The sequence below is a fragment of the Scylla paramamosain genome, chromosome 29 (assembly GCF_035594125.1).
Source record: "Scylla paramamosain isolate STU-SP2022 chromosome 29, ASM3559412v1, whole genome shotgun sequence".
In the NCBI taxonomy this organism is placed as follows: Eukaryota; Metazoa; Arthropoda; class Malacostraca; order Decapoda; family Portunidae; genus Scylla; species Scylla paramamosain.
The window spans coordinates 2,536,066-2,545,425 of NC_087179.1; the positions used below are offsets into that span (position 1 = coordinate 2,536,066).

Below are 9,360 nucleotides of genomic sequence, written 5' to 3' on the forward strand. Positions count from 1 at the left end.
AAAAGCGGAAGTAGTAGCAGTAGGTACAATCGAAGCAAAGCTATGATTAGACATTGTAGAATTGTTACATATATATATATATATATATATATATATATATATATATATATATATATATATATATATATATATATATATATATATATATATATATATATATATATATATATATATAAAATACCAAATAAAATATTCAAGACAAATGTACACAAAATTAAACACAAAGACACAAAATATAATGGGAATAATACATCAGCAAAAATGTAATAAGTGGAACAATAATGTGATTAATAATAAAATGTAAAACAAGTGACAAAAACTTTTAAGCGACTACTGGCAAAATGTGACAAAAATTAAGCAAGTATTGGTTTGCTATGCAAAATAAACTTATATTTGTAAAGGCATACACATAAAAAGAATCAATACACAAGTAAAAAAAGATAAAATGGTAAAATAGCAGTAACAGGAGTGAGCACAAACATAAGTGAGTTAGGCTAACTCGGCCTCAGTAAATAAAATAAAAAAAATTATAACACAACCCAACTGGATAAGGTGTAGGCTTGGGGCTGCTGCAGCTTCAACAAAGAGAGGCACAGATAGGGGTAAACGTAAGGTAATGACTTGCCACAGGGAGCTGTGGGAGCCCAGAGATTGACAAAAACACAGGCTTACACCGCTGCCACCAAATATGTGGTAAGGGTTTGAACTAGCACATTATGTCCAAATCCAGGGATAACAGCAAACACTGTGTAAAATATCTCCCAGTATAATAATAAACTGACAAGTACAGAGTAAACAGTCGTTCAAGCAAGAAATCACCCCAGAAGCCAGCAAAATCAGAGGCAGCTTCAACAGCATTATCATCGAGCCGAGGCACAAAGAAGCTGCAAGACAACTGAAATCGGACCCGCAAGTGACAATCAGGCTTGCAGACAAAGCTTCTACATACATACTCATAGACACCAAGGAATATTTACGGAAAATAGACGACATTCTGGACGATACGAGCAAATTCATGAAGATCACCAAGGACCCAACAGAGACCCTCAAAACTAAACTTAACAAGATCATCGTGAAAAAAAACAACTCTATTAGCAAGACAGTCAAGTTTGATAAGCTCACCGCGACTACAGCATGGGTTACTGCTGCGTGAATATAAAAAATCAAGCCTGGCAACAAGCTTCGCCCGATTATTCCACAAATCCTTACTCCAACCTACGGGATAGCCAAGAGACTGTGTACACTCCTCACCCCCTATGTACCTTCGACATTCTCACTACAATTAGCCTCAGATTTGCTCGATATACTCAAGACTAGCAACAGCAAAGGAGTCATCGCTTCGTTGGACGTTGAATCTCTGTTTACAAATGTTCCAGTGGACCGCACCATCGACTTTATTATTCAGTGCATCTACTACAACGATTCCAGCCCCGCTCTTGACATGCCCGAAGCAGCGCTGCGTAAATTGCTTGAATGCTGCACGAAAGAAGCGCCTTTCACTTGTCCCCGTAGAAACAAGTTCTGCCAGATTGATGGGGTCGCTATGGACGACCCCATCAATCGACCCTTGGAGTTTTACTGGCCAACTTTTTTTTTTTTTTTATGGGAAGCATAGAAGAATAAATCTTCAAAGAAACAGAAAAAAAACAGACATCTGCTGCCGATAAATAGACGAGACGACATATTCATCAAGACGAAGATTCAGGCTGAAATAGAACAACTCCGACATCGCCTTTAACAAGCCTCCGGCCTCAACTTCACTATAGAGAAAACTGTAAACGGTTCCATGCCCTTTCTCGACATACTCGTGAAGCAGACAACACAGAAGTCTATTAAAACTACAAACCCCGGACACTGCCTGAACGGTAAAAGTGAATGCCCACAGCGGTATAAAGACTCCATTATCGGCGCACACATTAGAAGAGCTCTTACACACTGCAGTACCTGGAAACAAGTGCATCAAGAAATGGAAAGATCAACTCAAGTGCTAGATAACAAGAGACATAGGGAGATCGACATTTTCCGCCAGGCGAAAAAAATCCTCAATAATTGGTACAATGCAAACGTAACCACCACGAAAGACAACAACATCGTCCTCTTCTACCGAGCCTTCTACTCATCAGCATATAAAGAAGAAGAACGAATAATAACAAAAATCGTCAGAAGCAATGTGAAGCCAACAGATCCAGAAAGAAAATTAAAATTGCAGATATATTACAAGAACAAGAAATCCAGCCATCTCCTCCTTAAGAATAGTCCAGACATCAAGAGAGAAGCAATGCAGAAGTCACACGTCGTATAAAGGTTCACCTGCAAACAAGGAAACTGCGAAGTCCTACCTACAACCTATATCGGCGAGACTACTACAAAGCTCTCGCGACGTTTAACACTGCACTTAGCTGCCGGAGTCCCGAAAAAGCACTTGCAAGAAGAGCACAACATCACCATCACCAGGAAAATCTTAGAAGACAACACTGACATCATTGACAAGAGAAGATTATCCATTTTAGAAGCTCTCCACATAAAAGTAGAAAAGTCGAAGTTGAATATCCAAACAAATGACCTACAAGCACTGCCGAGCATGAGAATATCAAGGCTAGACGACGCATGAAGCGAACCAGCCAATCAGCGACGCCGTAGTGCGCAGCTGGCCGTCGCTGAGACTGGCAGGCGGGTATAAAAGAAAACGCTACAGCATTAGAGTCATTCCCACTGCAGACACAGAAGAGGAAATACCAACCTACAAGCTACTGAGGAAGGGTCAAGAGACCCGAAATCCGGATCTACCACACATGGCTAGCTTTGGCGCAACCATTACACCTTTAGTAAAAGAGGTTAGAACACTTTTAAGGAGTAAGGAAAATATCTTAAAGAAAATCATTTACGTCGAGTTGGCTATCACCTTCAATGACATATATATATATATATATATATATATATATATATATATATATATATATATATATATATATATATATATATATATATATATATATATTTATTTTTTTTTTTATGTAGGAGGGACACTGGCCAAGGGCAACAAAAAGCCAATAAAAAACAAAATGACCACTGAGATGCCAGTCCCATAAAAGGATCCAAAGCGGTAGTCAAAAATTGAAGGATCAGTGTCTTGAAACCTCCTTTTTGAAGGAATTCAAGTCATAGGAAGGTTGAAGTACAGCACCAGGCTGGGTGTTTCAGAGTTTACCAGAGAAAAGGACGAATGACTGAGAATACTGGTTGACTCTTGCATTAGAGAGGTTGTATTGTGTCTTGTGCAGCGAGGCCGCGGGAGGAGGCATATATCCATACAATTAGCAGGATCAGAAAAGCAGTTAGCATGAAAATAGCGGTAGAAGACAGCTAGAGATACAACATTGCGGTGATATATATATATATATATATATATATATATATATATATATATATATATATATATATATATATATATATATATATATATATATATATATATATATATATATATATATATATATATATATATATATATATATATATATATATATATATATACTCGTATATATATATATATATATATATATATATATATATATATATATATATATATATATATATATATATATATATATATATATATATATATACATATATATTAACATGGAGTGTGTTTATTTGTGTAAGGCACATAATGTAATAAATGAAGGCAAGACATATGGAAATGCACAAAAAAAAAAAAAATAATAATAATAATAATAAATTGTATAGAAAATACCATAAGGCACAAGAATAATAATAAGGAGAATATGAAATATGTGTACCTACATAGGAACAAATGTAAGTATGCGTAATGGAGGAAGGCACACAAAAGTAAACACAATGACATAACAGCAAGAAAGTAGAACAAACAAATTTTTTGAGAATAACACAAAATGGAATAGTAATAACAATGAAAAATATATGGATATGGATGTATAGTGGACTTATCTTTATAAGACACACAAGATGATACAATAAAAGGAGATAATAATGATATAAACAATAAAAAATATTATGAAAATATCCCTCTTGCAGGATGAAAAGTAATATCACTGCAGGATAGCACAAAAAAGTAATCAATGTAATTCTATCATAAACTTACCGACAACAATTACTCATCGAAAAACTTAAACTCAGAAGTTTGATATAATGCAATTTTATATATTTTTACTGAAGTATCACTAGACTGACACGGAAGGGACCATGAATTGAGTTTTGTTTATTTTTAGTGTAAGTTTGTTAATCTTGATCCAGAGATAGAGAGAGAGAGAGAGAGAGAGAGAGAGAGAGAGAGAGAGAGAGAGAGAGAGAGAGAGAGAGAGAGAGAGAGAGAGAGATGACAAAACACACCACATCCAGACTTACATCGATAAAGGGTTTTCACAATATTAGCCATTGCTGCCATATTTTGAAACGCTTCTGCGCCGCATCTCCACTATATTCAAAAGGCTTTACATGAAGGTACGAGATTTTTTTATAGTGAGAGAGTGATGGGATTTGTATATTATTAGCAAGGGAAAACTCTTGAGAATCCAGCTCATCACCTCCTTGGCCTTTGAAAATAGTCGTGGTGAGCAAGCAAAGCATTTCAGAATACTGGACTCGCAACAGAGTGGCGGTGAATTACCTTAAACGTTGCTACTCACTGAATGGAAACGGCGACTGGCGGCGTTGTAGGGAAAGTGAGTCTGCTAAAAACACCACAGTTCGTGCTCTAATCATTTGATGATAAGAGCATACTATTTAAGGATAATCAAAGCCACCGATGGAGATAGATGATGCTACTCCTCCCTTCCTCTCCATTCCTCTTCCTTCCTCCCTGTCCCATTTCAATCTCGGAAAATGCGATTAATTAGTGGTTACTGTATCATTATCATAATTATAATTTTCATCACTTCAACAACGAAAACAACAACAACAACAACAACAACAACAGCACCAGCAACTACTACTACTATTACTACTACTACTCTACTACTACTACTACTACTACTACTACTACTACTGCTACTATTACTACTACTACTACTACTACTACTACTACTACTACTACTACTACTATAACAACAACAACAACAACAACTACTATTACTACGAGTACAACTACTACTACTACTACTACTACTACTACTACTACTACTACTACTACTACTACTACTACTACTACTACTACTACTACTAACTACTACTACTACTACTACAACAGGTCAGGGATCCTCAGTCTCAGGTCAGGGTTCCTAGCTATAAGCTTAAGTGTTTACTATACAAATTGTAGAAGAATTTTGAATAAAATAGACTTGCTTAGAGGAATGGCGTGTGTAGAGAACTTTGATATCATTGCTTTAACAGAAACTTGGTTAGATATGTCAGGAAAAGTATTTAATCCAGAAGTTAAGATGGATGAGTATACACTATTCTATAAAGACAGGGAAAACAGGAGAGAAGGAGGCGTCGCGTTATACGTTACGGACACATTGCAGTGTTGTATTAACAGTACAATTAAAACATACAGCAAAGCAGAGTCGATATTGGTAGATATTAAGGAAGGATCACAATCATTAGTACTGGGATTAGTGTACAGACCACCGAAAAGTACAAAGGAAATTAACACCTAACTATGGCAGGAAATAAATAGAGCAGGCAGGTACAGTCAGGTATGTGTGGTAGATTTTAATTTTAGGAATATCTATTGGAGCCTAATGGTGGGTAACAGGGAAGCTGAGGAATTTCTTCAGGTAATTCAGGATATTTAAAAAAATAAAATAAAAAGTAATCGTAGAACTCACAATATTCTAAATTTAGTTTTAACTAACATGGAGGAAGCAGTCACACAGGCAGAGGTTGGAGGATAGCTAGGTAACAGTGACAATTGGGAAATTAAGTACAAATTAAAATGAGAGGAAACTTTTAGAAACAAAAACACTAGTAAAACACCTGACTTTAGGAGACCAGAGTTTGAGGGATTAAAAAGGTACCTCCAAAGAATTGACAGGCTACGGACACAGGGTGAGGTCAGGTTGAGAGAGTTGAGAGAGGTAAGGCAGGATGAGAGAGGTGAGGTGAGGTGTGAGAGTGTAGGGCAAGAGAAGGGAAGAAGTGTCCGGAAGGGACGGAGGAGGAGAAAAGGGTGGAGATATGTATGAGTATGTTGGTGGGTCAGGTCATGCTGAGATGGGAGAGCTGAGGTCGAGGCGAGTAGATGAAGGAGTGGAGAGGATGGAAGGGGCCGAGATGAGAGGATTAGGTGAGGTAAATGTAGATGAGTTGTATAAATATTTCGTAGATAAACTGCATACAGGACAATTAGCAAACATCCCGTAAATATCAATAAGATCACAGAAAAAAATAACGCTAAATGGATGACTGTTAGGTGAAAACACTACATAGAGAGGGTGAGAAATATATATAAAAAGATTAAAGGCAGAGGAAGACATTTTCAGACCACAGTATAATGAATTAGAACAGTCAGGAGGTTAACGAGGGAAGCTAAAAGCAATTATGAATTAAAGGTGGCCAGCCAGTCGAAGACGGATCCCAAGGGATTTTATCAAGTATATAGGAAGAAGAATAAGGAAACTATAGGTCCATTAAAGACAGCAGATAGGGAGCTGGTTAGTTCTTGGGAGGAGATTAGTAAAATTCTGAATGAGTATTTTTTTAACTGTCTTCACCCAGGAAAACATGAAGGATATGTAGAATAGTGAACAGATGTTTAGAGCAGATGAGAATGAGAAGCAGGCTGATATTACAGTAAGTAAGGAGATAGTGAAACAGAAGATAGATAGGCTGAAAAAAAAAAAAAAGACATCAGGACCAGATGAAATATATCCCAGAATACTTAAGGAATGCAAAGAGGTTATTAGTGAGCCGTTAGTATCTGTCTTTAGGAAATCACTTGAGGTACCAGTAATGTGGAGGCAGGCTAATGTAGTGCCCATCTTTAAGAAGGGAGATAAAACTTTAACGTCTAATTAGACTTGTCAGCTCAACTGTTGTAGGTAAAATAATGGAGTCAATAATAGCGAAAAACATTAGGAAGCATTTAGAGAAACATAACTTGATAAATCAGTCACAGCATGGCTTCACGAAGGGGAAGTCTTGCCTGACGAATTTGTTAAGTTTTTACAGTAAAGTTTACGAAGTAGCATATAATGGTGATACTTATGACATCTTATATGTGGACTTTAGTAAAGCGTTTGACAAGGTACCCTATCAGAGGCTCCTGAGAAAGGTTAGGACACACGGGATACATGGGAAGGTGTTAGGCTGGATAAGGTCATGGCTAAGCGACAGGCGACAGAGAGTTGTGATAAACGACTCTAAATCCGAGTGGTGTCATGTAACTAGTGGGGTGATCAGTATTAGCGTCATTGTTGTTTTTAATATATATCAGTGACTTGGATAGTGAAATTAGAAGTGATGTTAGTAAATTTGCGGATGACACAAAGATAGGTAGATTAATTAGGTCAGAATCGGATGCCATCGCCTTGCAGGCAGATTTAGATAGGATGAACAAATGGACGGATAGATGGTAAATGCAGTTTAATATCAACAAATGCAAAGTACGTAGCGTTGGTAGAGGATACCCACACAGTAAGTACACAATAAACAACGAAACTCTGGTATGTTCAGGGTACGATAAAGATTTAGGAGTTATAGTTAGCTCTGAACTCCGTCTAGGAAATCAATGCATAGAGTCAAGAAAAAGGGCAAATAGGGTATTAGGATTCATTTTTAGGAGTGTTAAAAGTAGAAGGCCCAAAGTAATACTAAAGTTATATTTGGCGCTGGTCAGACCTCATCTAGACTATGCTGTGCGGTTCTGGTCCCCACATTACAGGAAGGATATAGGTCTATTAGAATCAGTACAAAGGAGGATGGCTAAAAGGATACAAGGGATGAGGAGTATTCCTTACGAGGTGAGACTGAAGCTGTTAAATTTATATTCTTTAGAGAGACGTAGGTTAAAAGGGGACCTGATAGAAGTCCTTAAGTGGTATAAGGGTTATAACAAGGGGGACGGACGTAAGCAAAATTCTTAGGATCAGCAACTAGGACAGAACAAGAAATAACCGGTTCAAGTTTGAAAAATTTAGGCTTAAGAAAGAGATAGGAAGAAATTGATTCTCAAATAGAGTGGTAGATGAATGGAACAGACTCAGTAATCAAGCTGTTAGTGCTAAGACATTAGGGAGCTTTAAGAGAAGATTAGACGAATCTATGGATGGGGATGATAGGTGGAAACAGGTAGGTATATGTAAGACGTTGAAGTGGGCGCGCCTGCGAGAGGCTCACAGACTAGTCAGCGAGTCCCGCCAAAACGAGTCTTAAGGCCCTGGAGGTTTGTTGTTGTGGGAATTTTGGCGGGAGGCGAGCGAGAGAGAGACAGGGTGCAGAGTAGTGGTGGATTTGCCATTTGATTTGCAGGTATGTTATTGGGATTTGTTGTATTCTTTCATGGTGAAACAGTGTACATTGGGGGACATTATTGGGAGATAGGGTGGTGATTTGTACGCTTGGTTGGCAGGAGTTTGGTCTTGGCAGTGTGCTGTGGGACGTCAGTGAGGTGGCACCGTAGCAGATACTGTGAACTAGGAGGCTGCAGTGAGGAACTTGCTGTCCCTGGCTGCTATGGTGTTAGTACCGCCGTGCATGGAGGAAGAGCTGCAGTACTTCAGGGTAGTGGTAGTGGCGTACCTTCAGCGCGTTGGGTCGGTGTGCGGTTGGGCCTATAGGGTGTGAGGGTCCTGGGGGTACTGGTTAGGGTGGGACTGTCAGTGGCATATAACATTTCTTGTGTTGGTGCGTGAAGTGTTTATTTCTCCTGTTTATTTGAATGTGGATTTACCCATTTTCTCATGGGATCAGGTATTTTGGAGTGCCAGCAGTGTGGCCTCTAAGAGTGTTAAGCACTCATATTTTATTTGTGTTTTCTTTATTATGTACTCATTTGTGTTTTCTTTATTATGTATTCAATCATTAAATTTTTAAATTGTGGCCCAGGTTTCTGTGAACCTAAGCAGGAGGTTTAAATTAATCAGTGGGTTCTTGTGGTGAGTGCTTGGTGAGCCTAATTAAGGTAGGTTAACTGTGCCCTAGTTTTGCACTCATTACATATATTTCATGCAGGGACTGCCACGTGTAAGCCTGGTGGCTTCTTGCAGCTTCCCTTATTTATTATGTTCTTATGTACTAATGCTGCTGCTTCTGTTGCTGCTATTACTACTTATACTACTACTGCTATGTAGTAATACTACTACTACTACTATTACTACTACTACTACTACTACTACTACTACTACTACTACTACTACTTCTACTACTACTACTACTACTACTACT

General features: G+C 37.9%; 1 long non-coding RNA gene across 1 annotated transcript; it reads left to right on the forward strand.

Moving 5' to 3' along the window:
* The first annotated feature begins 8,302 nt into the window (after positions 1 to 8,302).
* LOC135115774 (uncharacterized) lies at positions 8,303 to 9,015 on the forward strand. The gene is made up of 2 exons (XR_010276054.1): positions 8,303 to 8,445; positions 8,518 to 9,015. It is a non-coding gene; the product is annotated as an uncharacterized LOC135115774 (long non-coding RNA).
* Positions 9,016 to 9,360: the final 345 nt, after the last annotated feature.